The sequence below is a fragment of the Anabrus simplex genome, chromosome 1, assembly GCF_040414725.1.
Source record: "Anabrus simplex isolate iqAnaSimp1 chromosome 1, ASM4041472v1, whole genome shotgun sequence".
NCBI lineage: Eukaryota > Metazoa > Arthropoda > Insecta > Orthoptera > Tettigoniidae > Anabrus > Anabrus simplex.
Genome location: NC_090265.1, coordinates 382,457,900 through 382,476,988, shown reverse-complemented (window position 1 = coordinate 382,476,988; position 19,089 = coordinate 382,457,900). Strand labels below are relative to the sequence as shown.

The 19,089-nt window shown below is 41.6% G+C and overlaps 2 protein-coding genes across 5 annotated transcripts in view; one reads left to right on the top strand and one right to left on the bottom strand.

Moving 5' to 3' along the window:
- The window catches only part of LOC136856815 (odorant receptor 82a), a 344,377-nt gene that overhangs the window by 3,439 nt on the left and 321,849 nt on the right, over window positions 1-19,089 (top strand). The gene's annotated exons all lie outside the window — the stretch shown is intronic.
- Window positions 1-19,089, bottom strand: part of LOC136856813 (putative fatty acyl-CoA reductase CG5065) — a 619,576-nt gene that overhangs the window by 497,910 nt on the left and 102,577 nt on the right. The window lies entirely within an intron of this gene.

Below are 19,089 nucleotides of genomic sequence, written 5' to 3'. Positions count from 1 at the left end.
TCCGCAGTAAACTACGTATTTGCGATCCAAATTGCGACGATTATTGTCGCCGTGACTCGCTCTGCAGTGAACAATTAGGTGTAAGTCACCCTGCGTCACCTCAGAGACCTGAATCTCATTTTGAGGCCGGCGATTAGCTGCGGCTATTTTATCGTTCTTCGGAGTTAAGATGGCACGGTCGCACATTCTATGGGCTTCACCTGGATGTTACTTATATCAAGATATATTCCAGCAGTTGGCTCCGGTGGCGAGGTATCTTCTGGACCCAAATCTGAAGGAATGGTGACTTTACCTTCCACTGAGGAATAATTTCCATCGCCTATTCTGAGTAGCATCTCAGCGAAAAGCCCGGCGGATGGATCGCCTCTTATAAGGACTGTCATTTTCTGGATATGTTGTCATAAATATGAAGCCTATAGGCACGATTTTGCTTTGTTTGCCCGTGTTCCACTAGGTATGACGGGTAATATAAGGCGCTAATCTCCAGCTAACAGCACGGTGACCCCTCCCATCAAGCGTTTCTTTTTCCTCTCTTCTATCCTTTAATGTTCAACTGAGAGCCTCGAATCCACCATTGTGGGCCACTGTGCATTCATGTCCAACTATTAGCTTACACTCCTTCCAAATTTGGGCTATTATACTCTGTTTGAAAATATTACACATAGATGTCTACTCATTATCATGTTCAAGGACAGTTTGACAACAGAGTGAACTGTTTTACCTCCTTCCAGTAGAGTAGCAGCAATGCCCGAAGAAACAGGAGCCACGGCTATCCCACAATATTTTCGTATTTTGGCCAATAAAAGATTTATGACAAATGCCTTACCGGTGCTCCCATGAGCGTTTAAGAAAAAAGTTTCACCAGTGCCTTTTTCGATGCTTCCTAAAATTTGGTCATACAAGTTAGAACTTTTCACCTATTAATGAATTTTAGTTAGCACTCCACGTCCACCTCCAGAGACTGACAATATTTATTTCTGAATTCACTTACGTAGTACAGGCAGAGGCGAAGGTGGGAGTCGACTTGCTGACCATGTTTCACCTTAGTATCTGACAAAAGTAGAGTTTGGAGACGGAGGTGGAGGTAGGAAGGAGGATAAGACAGGAAACTTGGCGTGGAGTCAACGTCTCAAGCAAAAATAACAGCCGAGAGGATTATCGTGCCACGCGTCACCTTGTAATCTGCAGTCTTTCAGGCTGAGCAGTAGTTGCTTCGTAAGCCAAAGCCCCATCCGTGCTACGGGGCTTGTACAGTGGCCACAGGAAGTATTCGTACACCTGAGGAAAGTGATGGAACATCTTTATGACTTACGAGCTGAAGTCAGATTTATAAACGGCATAACGACAGACATCAGATATACACGCTGAAGATACAGATCGTTTAAAAATGTAACATGATCAGCACTATACTGTATACAAACTGCAGATCGTACCGCAAAGGAAGTATTCGTACAGTGCGGGTACACTGTCTTTGTGATTGATTTCGCCACAAGTTTAGACCGCTGTGCCTGCAGGAGGGGTGGTTCTCTCTTAAGTCATCACTGTGCTGTCGTTGCCGCAAGGTTATTTGGTATGGAGCGAAAGAAGACGGAACCTTCATTGAGTCAACGAGAGAATCTAGTGTTACTGTGTAAACAAGGTAAAAGTTATCCTCAAACTGGAAGACAGCTCGGCATAACCTTTACTACGGTGAGTCCAATAGTTAATAAATACAAGCACAGAGGACAAACAGAAAACAAACCCAGATCTTGTCGTCCAAAAGTTCTGACAGTATGGAAGCGACGCAATATTGTGCATTCGACACGAAAGGAAGCGTTCCGAAGTGGTACAGAACTCGCTTCAAGGCCCAACAAAACGGTGAGTGTGCAAACTATATAAACGCATTGCGCAGTGCGAACCTGCGCAGCAGATGTCCACGAAAGAAGTGAAAAAAATAGGCAGACGCGCCTACAGTTCGCGAAAGAGTATTGTGAAAAGACAATGGATTTTGGAACACCATTATTTTTTCTGATGAAGCGAAGTTTACACAGTTTGGAACTGGTAGGAGCAGGAAAGTATGGCGGAAGCCAAACACCGAACGTGAACCTCAATACGTAATCTCCATGGTAAAACACGGAGGAGCGAGTATTATGGTTTGGGACTGCATGGCTGCGAATGGAGTGGGAAACCTGGGATCTATTGATGGTATTATGGATGCCAGGAAGTACATAGATGTGTTGCGCCATAATTTAAGCAGCAGTGCACAAAAGCTTCATCTGGAAGGAGTCTTCAACTTCCAACAGGAGAATGGTCCTAAGCATTGTGCCATGATAACAAGTGAATTGTTGTTATACAACGCCCCAAGAAGACTTCTCACTCCGCCGCAGAATCCAGTTCTAAATCCCATAGAGAACCTGTGGGACCATCTAGGCAAAGGAGTGCAAAAACGTCATCCTGTGGTAAAAAACATATTAAGGAGATACCCTCAGATGCACGGTCCAACATATCTGAAGAGTATACCAAATGTTTAGTTAACTCAATGCCAAGATGTCTGGAACAGGTCATCAAAGTTAAAGGCATGCATACAAAGTATTAAGACTGTGTTTGAACAAAGACTTCGCCAAGTGTTTGAATTATGAAGTAGGGTACGAATACTTTTTGTTGTGTTAAAAGACGAGTTTATTTGTTTATTATGTTTAGCGCTGTAAATCTCATAGCAAATGTACAGCTAGGTGTCTTTTCTTTATGCATATGTATCACTGGATGTGCTTATATTACTTCACGGTGCTTAATATATAAGGTATACATTAAAATGTTGGTGTACGAATACTTTCTGTGGCTACTGTATGTTTCACAGTATTATTACGCAATAGCAAGAAACGAAATAGACACTACTGTTTATTATTAAGAAATGTGTACTGTCAGAAAAAGTATTCCTATGAAAATGTTAAATAGTGCATTTTATAATGATGATTAAATCTTTTCTTACTTGGTTAATGAACACCTGTCGAAATACAGTTTCTCCCTTATATAGAATTCTGTCAAAAAAAGTAATTTTTGGACAAAACAGTAATAGTATAGTCTCACGCCGACCTAATGATACCTTTACGCATTCCCCGTTCTCTCTACCATAGCTAAGGCATAAGAGAATCCTGAAGACTTCACGATGCAATGTGTAACACTGTCATTATTTCCCAGTATATCTTAATTTCATGCTCCCTTACCTTAATTATATTCTCCCTTCCCTACCTTCATAGCCTATAGTATTTGTCAAGCTGTGCAATAGGTCTAACCAGCTGCAATGTTTGAATTGTAATGTTCAAACATCAGTTGTTCTGAGTGTAATCTCTTTCAGGTTCTCCTCATCCATAACATAATGATGCTGATAAGAAGAAGAAGAATCCGACTGCTTGACAGTGTTGCCAACTCAGCGGATTTTCCGCCAAATTTGGCGGAATTTTAAATGGAACAGCGGATACATTTTCCATTTAGTGGATAGCGGATTTTTTTACGGATTTTCAAACTTCTTTTAGCGATTTTCAGCGGTAACAATATCACCTTTCATCACCAGGAGAGAAAAAATATAGAACTTAGTACGGATAATAGTTTACTTATTCCTGTTGTATTGAACTTATGCTGCATACTACCACTCGTTTTCTAGACCAGCTCTGGCCCACAGCCTCAGTCAGTATTTGTTACAATCGTTACTGTACTCTTGATGAGCCGGGTAGTGTCGTGTTTGATAACTTGTTTCTTTTGACATCAGGTTCTTTTTGGTACGTCAATATGTCGAAAGAAAAGGTTAAAAAGTAGTCAGATATTTCGTAAAGAATGGTTAAATAATTAAACTTTAAGTTTGTTGAGCTTTCCAGTGATCCCAAATACGGACGTTGCGCCTATTGGCAGTGCAATATAAATGCGGAATTGTTTGACATTAATTCTTTCCGCACTTAACAACAATGAAAACAGTAATGAAAGTGAAAATAACTTTCTAAATAGATTTGAATATTTCTGCATGGTCTTTGCTGCTGTGAACTGCCAGCATATTCTCTGAAAAAGAACAGTACCATGTGGCTTCATATGAATTAACACATCAATTCAGCACATCTGCTTCAGAGCATAGGCCTATAGTGCGCGGAGAAGAAGACGAGGAACTCCTGTTCTGAAATTGGCGAGTGTTGAGTTAATCTATTTTATTAAAACAGCTGTTATGCGCTATTTTGCTTCATTTCGAAATTTAGCGGAATTTAGCGGATTTTCAACTAAAATTTAGCGGAGAAAAGATTTATGGGTTGGCAACACTGCTCCTTGGATGAGTAGTCAGCGTACTAGCCTTCGGTTCAGAAGGCATCGGGTTTGAACCCAGGAACCCTGCAATCTTAACTGCGTATGATTTAATTCCCCTGGCTCGCGGACCAGGAGTTTTGTATTCGTATTAATAAACGTCTCTTTATTTATAACACACCACACTTCATAGATGACCTGATATATGACAGCAGGAAGGGACAGGATAAAACCCGGTGCCAGCACATAGCCTAATCCTGTCGAATAACACCAAGGGGTCTGTTCAGTGCTTAACATCCCCAAACAACGGAAGAATCATCATTGCAGCGTTATTCTTTATGGACAGTGCAGAAGGGTTTAGATTTGAGTCCAGGCTTTGACACCCAAACTGGTAATTACTATCACATTTCCTACCCTGAAAGCCGGTAACAAATAGTTCTATGAACAAGGGGCTTGGCCTAACCAACTACAGTGTTAGACTATTACTTGCTTTTAGGCTGATGCTCCTGCAGTTTTTAACAGGTTGACTGATAAGGTTAAGAAACCCGGAGTAGTAGAACCTACACTTAGCAAACAATATACTTACATCATTATTGTCCTCTTGTTTCTTACTTGTAAAATAGCTTATGTCTACTCTTATTTCACCTCCAAAAATTCAGGAAGGTATACACCTGAGGTTATTACAGCGTCCTACTCCACTATATCTAAGAAATTACTCTGAAAAGATACCTCAATTAGCCGTCTAAAGCCAGTCCTCATAAATTAACCTAGTACTAATTTCCGTTAAAGGTTGAGTAAATCTCAGAGCTCTGTCTGACAATCGAACTTACATCCTTTCAAGTATACCGAGCTGTTTAACTTCATAACTCATCCATTCAGATTTAAAACAAACGCCTTCCCCCTGATAAAACTATCCGCCGCTATTAAAAATCGAACTCTGAATCTTCGAGTTAAGAGAGAGACAGACTTGAAACCCGTCCTAGAGGTTTCTTCCCATTTGCGACGGATCATGAAGTGAGCATAAAGTGTCCCGTTTGCGACAAGATTTCCGTTAGCGACGGAAGGTTGACTAATTTTGACAGCTCCCTGGAAAACGACAGCTCGAGAATGCAGTCAGTACACATTTAGTTTGATAACTCGTCATTCTGTCTTTTAGCTGTTAATTGCTGAGATATAATGCTGTTTTAAGAAACAGGGCTGGAGGCTCACATCTTAAAGGAAACAGTACCGTAAATTATATTCGAAGCGCATTAAAACTGAAAAATCGTAATTTAATACATCTTGAGTAGTGGAGCAGTGACAGTTCAAAGACGTTGAGTCAGCACTTTTGTTGCTTCAGCACCCGAAGTCATTGACCCCTGGTAGTGTACCTAGGCGGGCTCTGACCCGAAGTCACTGACCCCTAGTATAGTAGAAGGGCTAGGCCGATTTGTGGATTTTACGTAAGAGACCGAGTGTAAACTCACAGTCGCCATCTTGAGGGGCCTAACTTCACTTTATCGGTTAGTTGCCCTTCCCGATGTCTAAGAGAGCGAGCCTAACCTCACATCCGCCATCCTGAAAGGGCCATCCTTAGTTTTACGGCAAGATGCCCTTCCCGACGCCAATTCCACAAGATGGCGGCTATACACAGCTCTTTATGAGACTGCCTAGGGACGCTTGCGCAAGATGGCGGCTATATAATTCTACAAGATGGCGGCTATACACAGCTCCTTATGAGACGGCTTAATAACTAAGCACACGGAGGAGTCTAACTACACAGGGCCGTAGTTTTACGGCAAAATGCCCTTCCCAACGTCAATTGCCCAAGATGGCGGCTGCTCTTATGAGACGGAATAGGGGCTTACTGCGCAAAATGGCGGCTATACACGGCTTCTTATAAAGAAAGATGCCGGACATGAATGACTGCACAAGGTGGCGCCTATACATAGGCTCTTATGGAGAAACATGACGGTTATGGGCGATTGTGCAAAATGGCGGCTATACATAGGCTCTTATCGAGAAAGATGCTGGCCATGTGCGATTGCACAAGATGGCGGCTATACATGGGCTCTTATAGAGAAAAATGACGGCCATGGGCGCTTGCGCAGTATGGCGGCTATACACAGGCTCTTATGAAGAAAGCTAATTGTTACTTGTCTTGACGAATAGAAACATATAGCACAGTAGCGATAACAGTTTTGTTTAATAGTCAATGTTTTGTCTTGTCGGATAAAGACATACAGCATGTCAATTCTATATTTTTGCAATTGCATTCTGTAACTAGATTGAACCAGTTTTGTCTTCTCGGATACAGCATTTGCTTATCCTACAATATTTTTGCATGCTGAAAAAAGTATTACCTTCTCCTTACCGCCTCCTCCTCATATCGCTTTCTCCTCAATCGAAAAACTTATGTGACGAAGACAACGTTACATAACGTAAGTATATTTGTTTGTAATGTGACGTTCAATTCAGGAAGGCATCTGTCTGTAGGAGGAGGGATTGAGCTAACCTCAGTAAGTGTAAGAAGGGCTCCTTCTGCCCTTTTGCCACGAGGAGCCCTTTTGCGAGGAAGAGGAGCCCCTTCTACTATACTAGGGGTCAATGATCTCGGAGTCAGAACCCGCCTAGGTACACTACTAGGGGTCAATGACCTCGGGTGCTGACACAGCAAAATATTGCTGACGCCATGGTCTTTGAACTGTCACTGCTCCACTACTATCTTGCGTACCTGACGTATTGGTACATTGTCGTCCTAAGGGTTTCGCTTCCTCGCAGCGGCTACGGCCCTTCTTACGTTCAGTGCTGCCTCATCCGAAACACACTGATGATCCAGTCACTCTTACTAAATTATTTTTATTAACACGTTTGCCACTACATTTGCTTCCTGTTTTTTCGTTGACACGCAACCACATCACTACCCTGTTGTGATGTTTCGAACATCACAGCATGTATATAAAACTATCAAACTGTGGAATTAATTGGAAAGATGTACATATATAATTTGTGGTAGGTCATTCTAATTTATTCTTATATATATACGCGGCTTTTAGTAATCTATTTCACATTATCATCTCATTTCTTTGTATCACGGCAATAACGAATTCTGAACGAGCTGAGTCTTGAGTAAGGTATTACAATATTACCCGTATTAATAGCTTGGTAGTAAATTTCCAGTAGCTCGAGGTCAGTCGACCGGACACGCCATGCTAATTTTAGCCCCTTACCAGGAAAACGACATAATCGAGATTGCAAACTGCTTAGCCCCCTCCATATTCTGAAGAGACAGCCATAACTTCTTAACTCCTACTTTTCGAACTTTGCTACGTGACGCTTGGAAAGCCCGAGAAATGTCTACCTATGTGAATGAATGGTACGAACAGCGATGGAAAGAAGAAGGGATAGAAAAAGAGATCTTACTGTACCATGTGATATGATCGATGGAGGGAAATTTTGGAGCCTATATACATCAACGACACGAGTTCGAGAGGGTCGTAACTGCTGAAGGTCTGAAGCTTCTTAATATCTTAACATTGAGAGTGTGGTTGCGTCGGAAGGTCTTTATATGACAGCATCTTAGCGTCTGAACGTTTTGAACGTTTAAGAGTCTGATGGTCGTGATGATACAGGAAGAAGGTATTTCTCGTCGTTCTTATTATACGGGAGAAGACATGGAAGATAACAAGAGGAGGTTCACGGTCCTTTTAGTTTACAAGTTCACTTCGCATATGAGTGCAGCACTACACAAAGTTACTCTCATTGAGAACTCGTTATCTAGATGACGAGAGATAAAGTTAACGAGAGACCGGTTTTGACTTGTCTAGAACGGGAGATATTTCGTTAGATATTTAAATAGTTACGCTACATTTTCATAATACGGAAGAATACAAGGGAATTCTCTACATGAACGTAACCCAAGGTGGTTTTGATATTGAAATTGGGGCTCATTGCCACATTATGTAATGAGTATTAAAGGAAGCGTTAGGGTCAGGGAAGTCGTAGTCCAATAAGTGGGCAATGCACGAATCAAAAATAGGACTAGTACTTACAGCGAGAGATGACAACGCCTGTACGAGAGGACCATCAACAACAGCTCCTACATCGAACGTGTCCAGATACCAGAATCCACAAATGGTGAGCTAATGGCATAAATTACTGCAAGTCTCCGCGTAACAGTTCATTTTATTAAATGTTGTTTCATTCAAATTTTATTTTGCATCCGTAAGTTCAGTTTTCCAAAATAAGCCGTCACGTTTATCATCCTAATAAATAGTCATTTTAAATGGTACTTTCATAAATTCTTATTAATGATCCTTAGTTTCCTGGTTAGTGTGTACGTAATGGTTAGTGTTTTGTCACCCCTCCTCTGGGAGTATTTAGAGTCAAATTAATTATTATTATTAATTGTCAATTATTGTCTTCAAGCCATAAGTTTGAAGGCTGGCGCTCAAAGGATATTGTTTATGGAGAGGGAATGAGCGAGTATTTGTTTATATTGAAATTAAGGTGAGCCGGCACGACACATATTGTCGCCCATCTGTGGCGCAAGAGTGGGTACGTCACACTGTCTGTTTTACCTTAGGCGCCTATAGCTATATCCCTCGTATATAAGGAAAGGTTTGCCTGTCTTAGTTGAAATGAACTCCATAATGAACCGGACTGAACCAAAGAACAAACCACCTTATCAAAGCCCTTAAAAATGAAGCGGAGTCGGCAAGCCTTGCAACAGCAAGACAAGAACTTAATGCAGGAGGGACGAAGAGGAAAAAGAAGCATTCTGACGTGGATGAAGGAATCGAAAGATCAAGCAACAAATACATAGCAGACGGTAAAGTTACAAAGTTTTTGGAGGTTATGTCGTATACATTAATGTTGGATTAAATATGAAGAGGGAAAAATATGGCGAATATAAGATGAAGCTGGAGGCGCATACATTTAATGTACATTAACAATGGCAGTGTGATTTTAAACGCTGAAAAGGTAATGGGAAGGACATCTATCTATCTATCTATCTATCTATCTATCTATCTATCTATCTATCTATCTATAAGAGAGTTTTGTCTGTACATTGCTCAGAATTTGAAAAGAATGGCATTTCTGTATCAGTCATGTCCACAGTAACAAAGAAATGCACTCTTTACTTTTCCGTAATTTCTGTCTGTCTGTCTGGCTGGCTGGCTGTCTGTCTGTCTGTCTATGTAGAAGCATCACGAGAAAATGGCTGAAGAAAATTGAATGAAAATCGGTATGTAAAGTCGAGGGATGAGCCACTACAATCTAGGCTATAAATCATTTTATTCGCGCTGAGTGAAATGGTAGTTTAGGTGAAGACCTAAGATTTAATTCTCAAATATTTAGATTATTAGTGGTCCTATCGATACTACATAAAGTTATATAGAATTAAACTTCCGATCATTTATGTCATATTTTTTCCGTACCGCCTATGATAACACAGATATTCATGAATTTGTATTTTTGTTGCTAAGTCCAAATCAACGCCGAGCTACCAGAAGATAGGTTAACAGAATTTAATGAAAATCGGTATATAGAATCGGGGAAATAAGAAACTGCAGTCTAAGCTATAAACAATGTTATTCAGCCTGGATGAAATTGTAGTTTAGGTGAAGGCACCTAAAATTTAATTTTAAATGCCTATGTTATTGGTCCTATCGAGAAGTACTACTTCCACTGTCCCAAAATAATAGTCGCATTTCTTTCGCAAGTAATTTATAGACAATAAACAATACAGAAAGGAATATACTTATAACACTAATACACCACACCAAGCCGATGCTATTGACAGTACTCACAACTGCACCTGATCACTCAACACGTTCTAAGGCAGCACGAGCTGATATGACAATATCGGAATCACACTGTAGAACAAGAGGTATACACCCCTGTCGTTGCAGTTTCTGTTTCCCCATGTGAGGCAGGTTGTAACAGTTCTTTCCGTGAACCTTCATGCATTCAACCATAACTTGTTGCAGGGTCAGGAAAACATTATTCATTGTCTCAGCAGGAAGGTTGTTGAAGGCTTTTTCAACAGCAGTAACAAATCATCTACTGTGGATGTTGCCTCTTGATATTGGAGAGACTGTATGGCATGGAAGAAGCCGAGATCTAGGACATTCATATCTGAGCTATTTGGAGGCCGACAGTACAATTGTATGGTTAGACCAGTATTAGAAGCGGCAGCTTTAAACTCAGGATCAGACGGATCAATGTGCGGTTTTGCATTATCCTGTTGTATGTAGATAGGTTTTGATGCTGTTCATGAAGGCTATTTTAACTGGATAGCAGGAAGAACTTTCTCGATGAGCATCTTTCTGTATTCGTCTTGTGTAACGGATTGGATAGGTTTCGTAACCAGTGTCCCCCTAGGCCTATTTTTGCTACTGCGTTTTGCTGGTTCCTGGACGATGAATGGAAATACCCCAAGTTTACCATCAAAGTACTGATTACGCATTGAATCAGGACGGGGACGTGCCACTGCTGCTAGAAACATCACCTTCGTAATGAAGCGTTTATTCTGACAGGTTCGATGTGAATAGGGTTCTTCAGCAGCAAAGTAAAATCGTCCTTTTTCTGCAGTCATGTAAAACCATTTTTCATCAACATGAATCCCATAGAACATGTCCTGAAATCTTGCTCCGCGTATCGAAATTGCTGGATCCAACATTGACAAACAAAATTGCAAACACTTCTGTTCTCCTGTCAAGTTCAGTGTTGGTTTTAGTCTTGATGAATGTCGTCGAACAGCTTTTTCTTGGATTCTGCGATGCACTGTTGATTTTGCCGTACACAGAGCGACAGCTACAGATCTGATAGTCTTTCTTTGACGCAATGGCATGTTTTTAAGTCTATCCTGATCTATACATTTCTTCTTTCTACCGACTCTACCTTTCATTCTAGCAGAGACATCAGCAACAATGTTGCCATTCATTATGGAGTTCTCACCTTGTTTCCATATGCGCTCTATAGGCCGTCTATGAACGGTAAATTTCACAGCACTTTCCTTTATTACACCTCTTTGCAAGATGCCATTACTACTTACACCAGGGCCTCTCAAACGCCCAAAATCTCACGCGTGCAGAGCGAGGCGCAAGAGCTCCGTGCACTGTGCATCGGTGCCGCTCGGTATGGCTCGCATCAACGCTTCGTCTCTGGGCTACTCGCTATGCTCGGCTCTACTCGGCTATACTCGGCTCAACTCAGCCCGGATTTGGAGCGCTACGGCGCAAGTGGGGGAGAGGGAGACAGGCGGAGCGAGCGAGACAGGCGTGAGGAAAGAGAGAGACAGCGCTATTGCTCCAAATCGAGGAGTGGGGGGTCTGCACTCTGGTCAACCAAGCCAAGTCGTCTTTTGCACCGTGCACAGTGCATGCACCACGCGCATGCACCCTGAGAGGCCCTGACTTACACGAAGTAAATGCTCATAAATGGCCCTCCTCTGATCATCAATATTTTTCACTCTTCCCATTTCTTCAATGGCACTTTATCACTGCAAGTACAATATGTAAGCGGCACGTACTTCGTATTGACATCTATTGTACACACAAAGCGTCTGACTCACGTCACTATCACTGCATTCACCGATAGCTTGCGTTGATCTGAACACATCGGTTCATGCGACCGCCTACCAAGGTCATGCACATATGTCCCAGACCGCTAAACCAGTTTATATGCTCTGGGACAGAGCAAACATCACTGTTCTGTGCTTAAATTGCCGTTGCCGTTGTTAACAATAAAAGCTCGTTGACGGAATGCGACTATTATTTTGGGACAGAGGAAGTACATAACACAAGTTATAGAGAATGCAAATTCCGATCATTTATGTTTTATTCAGTTTTACCGTACCGACTACGATAAGAGTGGTATTTCAGAGTCGGAAGAAATGTGAAAGCCTACAATATCGAAAGCACATGACATTGATCAACAATAATGTTACATTGACCATTGTTTGTTGTGATGTTCTTTGTCTCTTACGCTGCCACTCAATTCCGATAGATGGGATTACTGCTGCGTACCGAGTATTACAGCCTGACTGAATGTTGGTGCGAAATACCTGGGGAGTTAGAAAACTTTCTTCTTTAGCATGCCATTCCTCTGGTTCGTACGTTTTCTGATACTGCTGGTACGTAACACACTGGTTCATCATAGTATTCCAGCTATTCGATCCCGACTCTAACGCGCTGTTTTGAATGAGCAGTGTGCACACTTAAGACAGAGGCTCACTTCGTAGTAGTAGTAGTAGTAGTAGTAGTAGTAGTATGACCTGGTCTTGAATAACAATTTAGGCTATTCCAAATAGTACCACCATTCACCAACTAACTCAAAATTCAACACAGAACACAACCGTTTCTTAAGAAAAGCTTCTTCCTCTTCACTTTTATTACATTCTACATTCATTTTATTCCAAATTAGTAGTGAAGAGGGGGTTTCTCCTTTGGCTTGGAGGAAAAATTAGCCTCCAAGTTAGATTTCTCCACCGCCAGTGTTGTGAATTGAGGTTTTCCGACTCATCGACGCCCCGCCCCCGAAAAATGACGAGTGTTCACGGATCACGGCTGTCTGCTGCTTGGTCATTCCAACTCTGGAACTTTGGACTGTTAGATCGGTGGCGTAGTACTGTTCGTTAAAAGCGAGAAAATGTGTGGTGCTTCATTTGATCGAGTATTTCATATGATAGCATTGCTTTTAATCGCGACATTCATATGAGGAAAGACGTTTGGTGACTTCCCGTCGCGTTTCTAGAGTAATGTTAAGAGTTATGCAATTTAATACAGTCTTGTTCACAACGTGTACACTACCTAACCCACAATTCTTTTTTTTTTTGCTACGGGCTTTACGTCGCACCGACACAGATAGGTCTTATGGCGACGATGGGATAGGAAAGGCCTAGGAGTTGGAAGGAAGCGGCCGTGGCCTTAATTAAGGTACAGCCCCAGCATTTGCCTGGTGTGAAAATGGGAAACCACGGAAAACCATCTTCAGGGCTGCCGATAGTGGGATTCGAACCTACTATCTCCCGGATGCAAGCTCACAGCCGCGCGCCTCTACACGCACGGCCAACTCGCCCGGTAACCCACAATTCTGTACACAATGTAGAATTACGTAGCGCAGCACGGGTACATCAGCTAGTTATACATATAACGACGCTGGGGGCGCATAAATGTATATAATTATGTGCAAATGAGATAGCGATAAAAAAGTTGACGATGGAACTAGGCCTAACACGTAAGAACGAGTGCGGTAAACCGTGCGGGCTAATGGATTCAGCGGGTCTTTGATCCCCTGTCGTGAAGGTATCGTCTAGCAAACCTTGTGCGAATCCTTACGACAGGACCACCTGAAATAATTATTGAGGTATTAAAGAAAAAGGAGCACAGCGCTAACAATTGACCTTTTCACTTTCTTTTTCTTGTAAAGTTTTACAGTATCATAAAAAAATTTCATTTTTAGATCTCTTCTGTCACTTGCATCGAGTGCTGCCCAGATATTCTATCAATTTTAATCGCTTCATTAAAGTTTCAGATCATATGTTATTTAAATAACAAAACTATTCTTCCTTCTTCCCTAGAAAGCCGTTCGTCGCTGATGACACCGTCGTTAACGCCATTGCACCGTCCTAGGTAAACTGTGTGTATGTCTTGCTTTGAGATGGCTATAAGCAGAATTACGTATGTCCCCAGTCATCTCTCGCGAGACTTACTGTAGTTAGCAGATTAATGCTCGGGCTTTGGCAAGTGGTATCGTAGCGACCTTGAAAATTAAGCAACTCTTAACATATTCTGATCTCCTGATACTAAGTGCGGCCAGTATCCAGTTATCGGGAGATAGTGGGTTCGAGTCCCACTGTCGGCAGCCTTGAAGATGGTTTTCCGTGGTTTCCCATTTTCACGCCAGGTAAATGCCGGGGCTGTACCATAATTAAGGCCACGGCCGCTTCCTTCCAACTCCTAGGCCTATCCCATAGTCGCCATAAGACCTATCTGTGTCAGTGCGACGTAAAAAAAACTAACTACATTAGTTATCTACCTCCAAAAGTTCAAGCGGGCTAGCCCTCTCTCTCACGATTAAAGTTATCCCCCGATAAGAGTCCGTGTACACAAGATACCAGTAAGTTCGAACTCTCAAATACCACCAGGCTAAGCCGAGATCGAACCCGCTAACTAGAGCTCGAGAGGCCAAGCGTCACCGCCTGAGATACTCAGCTTAGCAATAGCTAGTAAGATACGGTAGTACGAATTCTCCGAATCAGAAGAATCCAAATCTGCAACCCAGACGAACCCCCATTTCCCTATTAGCTCTTCAACCTCTGGACCCGAAAGAGCCACTTTTTTAGCCTGTACCCGTTAGCCTATACGTGCATAAAATGACACATAAATCAAGAATGAATATCAAATGAGTTATTTTCTATGCGCCCCTGACCCATATTTTTGAAAATATACAGACTAGAAACGTTGTGCGAAGATACAGAGCAGGTAAAACTTAACATTTTAAGCTGACGAACAGTTTTCTAGAACTATCGGATTGGAAGATAATGAATTTTTAAGTTAAGGGATGTTTTCACTCCCAACATATTGTTTACTCTAAACATATTTCTTTAAAATTTGCTTTACGTAGCATCGACACAGATAGGTATTATGGTGACGATGGGATGGGAAAGGCCTAGGGCAGCGAAGGAAGCGGTCGTGGCCTTAAGGCACAGCCCCAGCGTTTGCTTTGTGTGAAAATGGGAAACCACGGAAAACCATCTTCAGGGCTGCCGACAGTGGTGTTCGAACCCACTATCTCCCGGATGCAAGCTCACAGCTGCGCGCCCCTAACCGCACGGCCAACTCGCCCGGTACTCTAAAAGTAATTTGAAGCATAATCCGAGACTGTTTTTTTTTTAACGTTAGAAGTTATTTTTACCCGAAATTCTGAAAAGAAACCATTAGGGGTGAGATGAAACATATATGAACTGTTGAAGGATTTTTATTTATTTATGAATTTTAAGCTGAAACAGTTGTCAAGGATCATCGGTTCGGAAAATAATTTTTAAGCAAGGGACATTTTTACCTCTAACGTATTTGTTACTCCAAAAGTAATTTGAAGCAAAATACACTTTTTTAACGTTGAACGTTAGTTAGGTTAAGCCTGGGATCGAATCCAAGCCTGAAACGTTAAGCTTGCACTCTTCTGGGCATCGAACTTGGGTCTGTAAAATTAGTAACCTCCGTAAGGTTAAATCACCCGACAAGTAACGTCATGTGAGGTTAAGCATGCACTATCTGCCAACACGTCTCAGCGGAGGCCTCCTCCCAGGCGCCAATTTCTACGACCTACTTTTATTAACAAATTTACATATGTATTTTGTAGATTTTATACAGTGATATCCACCGTCTTCTGATGTTTTCAGTTTCTTGGATGACAGGTCAAAGGAACTTCTTGCTGCAGCTACCTGCTTTCATACAGGGTGATCTTTTATTTAAATTGCCGCAAGGCCCGTAGATCGTATGGGCTTTGATATTTTCATAAAGGAGATTCTGGTATCTTTGCAAAAGTGACAATATCTAGTTTATCTGGAGAAGTGCGTTGTTGTAGCCACAACAAAATGTGTATACGAGGCAAACCACGCTTTTGCCATTCGACAGAATACATAAAATAACGCACCTCCCCAAATAAATTCTCCTTTGTTGGCAACGCCAGCAATACCTTAACTTCCAAGCTATATCATGACGATCCTGACGCCTTTGTCCTGAGAGTAATGTATTTGCAATTGCTTTCCATCGATGATTATATGTTAATGTAATGACTAGATCAGCACGACGGTAATATAGAACGTATGCCATGACATAGTGAGATTTTCATGCATATACCGTGGTCATCCAGTGAAAAATGATGGAAGCGCTACCACCTGACCACGCTGAGCGACATCGGTACCTTGTCTCCCTATAGGAATTATAAGATGTAAGTAATTATTAGCTCCGAGTAGCACCTGGTTGCTTCTGATAAAATTTAAACGGCGTTACTCAATTTTTGCGTACATATCTACTAAGTATTGACTAAAAATAGATTGAAAGTACAGTAAATGTTCGGTTTCCGTGTGCCTGATCATGATTCGGTACGAAAGAAAGTTTAGCGCAGACCCTGTTTCTCGAAGGGGTAATTTCGTTTTCGGGTCAATCTGGGAGATATCAATGGTGCAACCATCATCACCACGACAGAAAAGTAGTGGATACTGCAAGGCAAAATATGAACTATGCACTTCAGTGATGTGTTGCAATTGGTTAACATGACTTTGTAATACATCATATCGTTTTCCAAACTGTTATCCACCTATGATCACAGCTACTTCGCTTGCTGTCCGAACATTAAGCGTCCTCAATGAGCATCAGCTAGTTTTCTATCAGCGGGTATAACAACTTCATTTCTTTTTTTTTTTTTTTTTTTTTTTTTTACAATTTTGAGGTACTTTCTCGAGTAGTTTTTAAGTCCTTTATGTACGGGTTATTAACGTGCAACATCACCTTCAGTTGTTTTACCAGGCATTGCTTTACACCAGGGAAGTTCGTGCATCTTAAGTGAGTCTCCATCATCTCGAACAAAATACCTACCGCAAATCGGTAGAAATTGAAGGTCTTGTTGAGGCAAAGGTTGCAAACTACAATTAAGTGAAACACATCACCCTGCACTTTGAAGGTTGGCATAAACCCATCTTCCATAGTTTGTTTAGCTCCAAAAGAAGTCATTTGGAAGCAGCTTTCTACAGCGGTTCATGAAATATATGTCCTCAGGATGCAGACCCATGATCAAACTATAAGGCGGCTCAGGAATAGGCAACAAAGCGCGAAGCTGCACTTTACCATCGCTACAGCACATACCGGGTGACTCTTCTTTAAACTTAAGGGCGTTACAGTATATGCATTTATATCTCCCAGTGCCCAGTTTTATCGGTTTCATAAGCTATCTCCGAGTCATATTTCATAAAAAGCTTTTTAATCTTCCATGGAAGTGATTGCCTTTTCGATCGTCTTTCTGAATTATTCTGCTTATGCGTACGAACGACTGCTCTGTGAACCTCCGGATGATTTTGTTGATAATTGGCTGTTGCTTCGCTGTGAATCTCTGGATGATGTTGCTGATGCTAGTGCTGCTTCTGCTGCTTAGTGAATCTCTCAGTTTCTTTCTTTGTTGGAATTTAGTAGCAGATTGTATGAGCTGTTTTTTTTAATTTTTCCTTTACGTCGCACTGACATAGATAGATCTTTGGTCACGATGAAAATTAAGGTGCAGCCCCAGCATCTGCCTGGTGTGAAAATGGGAATCCACGGAAAACCATCTTCAGGGCTGCAGACAGTGGATCATCTCTCGGATGCAAGCTGATAGCTTTTTTTTCTAATGGCGTCTGTAAATTTGGTTAGACTTTTTTCTTTGTACGCTTCTCAGAAGTGGATATTCTACAAGAATTGTCAGATTCAGAAATGGATGTAATCGACCCATCTCTATGAGATAGGTGTTGCATTCAACTAAAATGCAGTCTCTGTACGGGGTCTCGTTCTCATACAGCTCTCCAGTGTGATAGACCTGGAAAATTGTTAGAAATATTGCTGCTTCTTGCTCAAGAGGGCCTAACAGCTAGGTCATCGGTCCGTCAGAAATATTTGTTCGGCTGCTATTAACTTGCATAAACCTCGATAAGTATGAAATAGCGACTTATCAGTGAAGTAGTCGGTAGACTACAATTATTTCCATTACTACAATGTGACATCATAGAAAAATCTTCCTAGTGTCTCGGCCACGTGGGCCATTATTGCTGATGCACCTCTCGGGCCATGACTCGAGTGTCATAGAAAACAAACGATATGTTCGTAAACGGGCAAGCTCCGTCACAAGTACAGTAATTGTAACGAGACGTGAGGCGTCATCCCTTGTTTCTTTAATGCTCACCAATTTCAACAACCATACTAATTATGTAATTTATTAGACTGTCGAAAATACAGTATACGGAAGTACTCAGAAATTACAATAAGCACAGAAAACAAATGAAGGCTAAACCAAAAAACTATGAACTTGAACTTATGAACATAGAATTATTATAAGCAGCAGCGTGTGCCGTAAGTATGTGCGCCCGTTAGTGTTGTATGGTTGGTGACATGGTGCACCACCGCTCCCCGACGGAAGACCGAACGTAATCGAATCAAATCCCCTCTTAGCAAGTGTCTCTCTCTCTCTTTTTTCTCTTTTTTGCTTTACGTCGCACCGACACAGATAGGTCTTATGGCGACGATGGGACAAGGAAGGGCTAGGAGTGGGAAGGAAGCGGCCGTGGCCTTAATTAAGGTACAGCCCCAGCATTTGCCTGGTGTGAAAATGGGAAACCACGGAAAACCATTTTCAGGGCTGCCGACAGTGGGGTTCGAACCTACTATCTCCCGAATACTGGATACTGGCCGCACTTAAGCGACTGCAGCTATCGAGCTCGGTTTAGCAAGTCTCTACGTCACAAAAGGAACTTACTAACGCATATTTTAACCATGCAGTGGTTAAATTAAATTTCGCATTTATAGCATTCCATGTTCGCGTGGAAAACTTTATTTTAATTCAGACTGCAATGATTACAACTGCAGTAAATACATATATAACCCATCATTAATAGTAGGCACGCTTACACAACAATTCCAAGGACTTTCCATTTATATTTCACATGTTGATTATAAATCCCTTAGGGGTTGAATTTTGGGAAGTGCTGAAATACGTGTTACATTATTTGTGTTGTAGAGCATTTATGTTAAGTTTTGAGAAAATCCGACCCCTCCCCCCCCAAAAAAAAAAATGTTTCCAATACAAACTTTT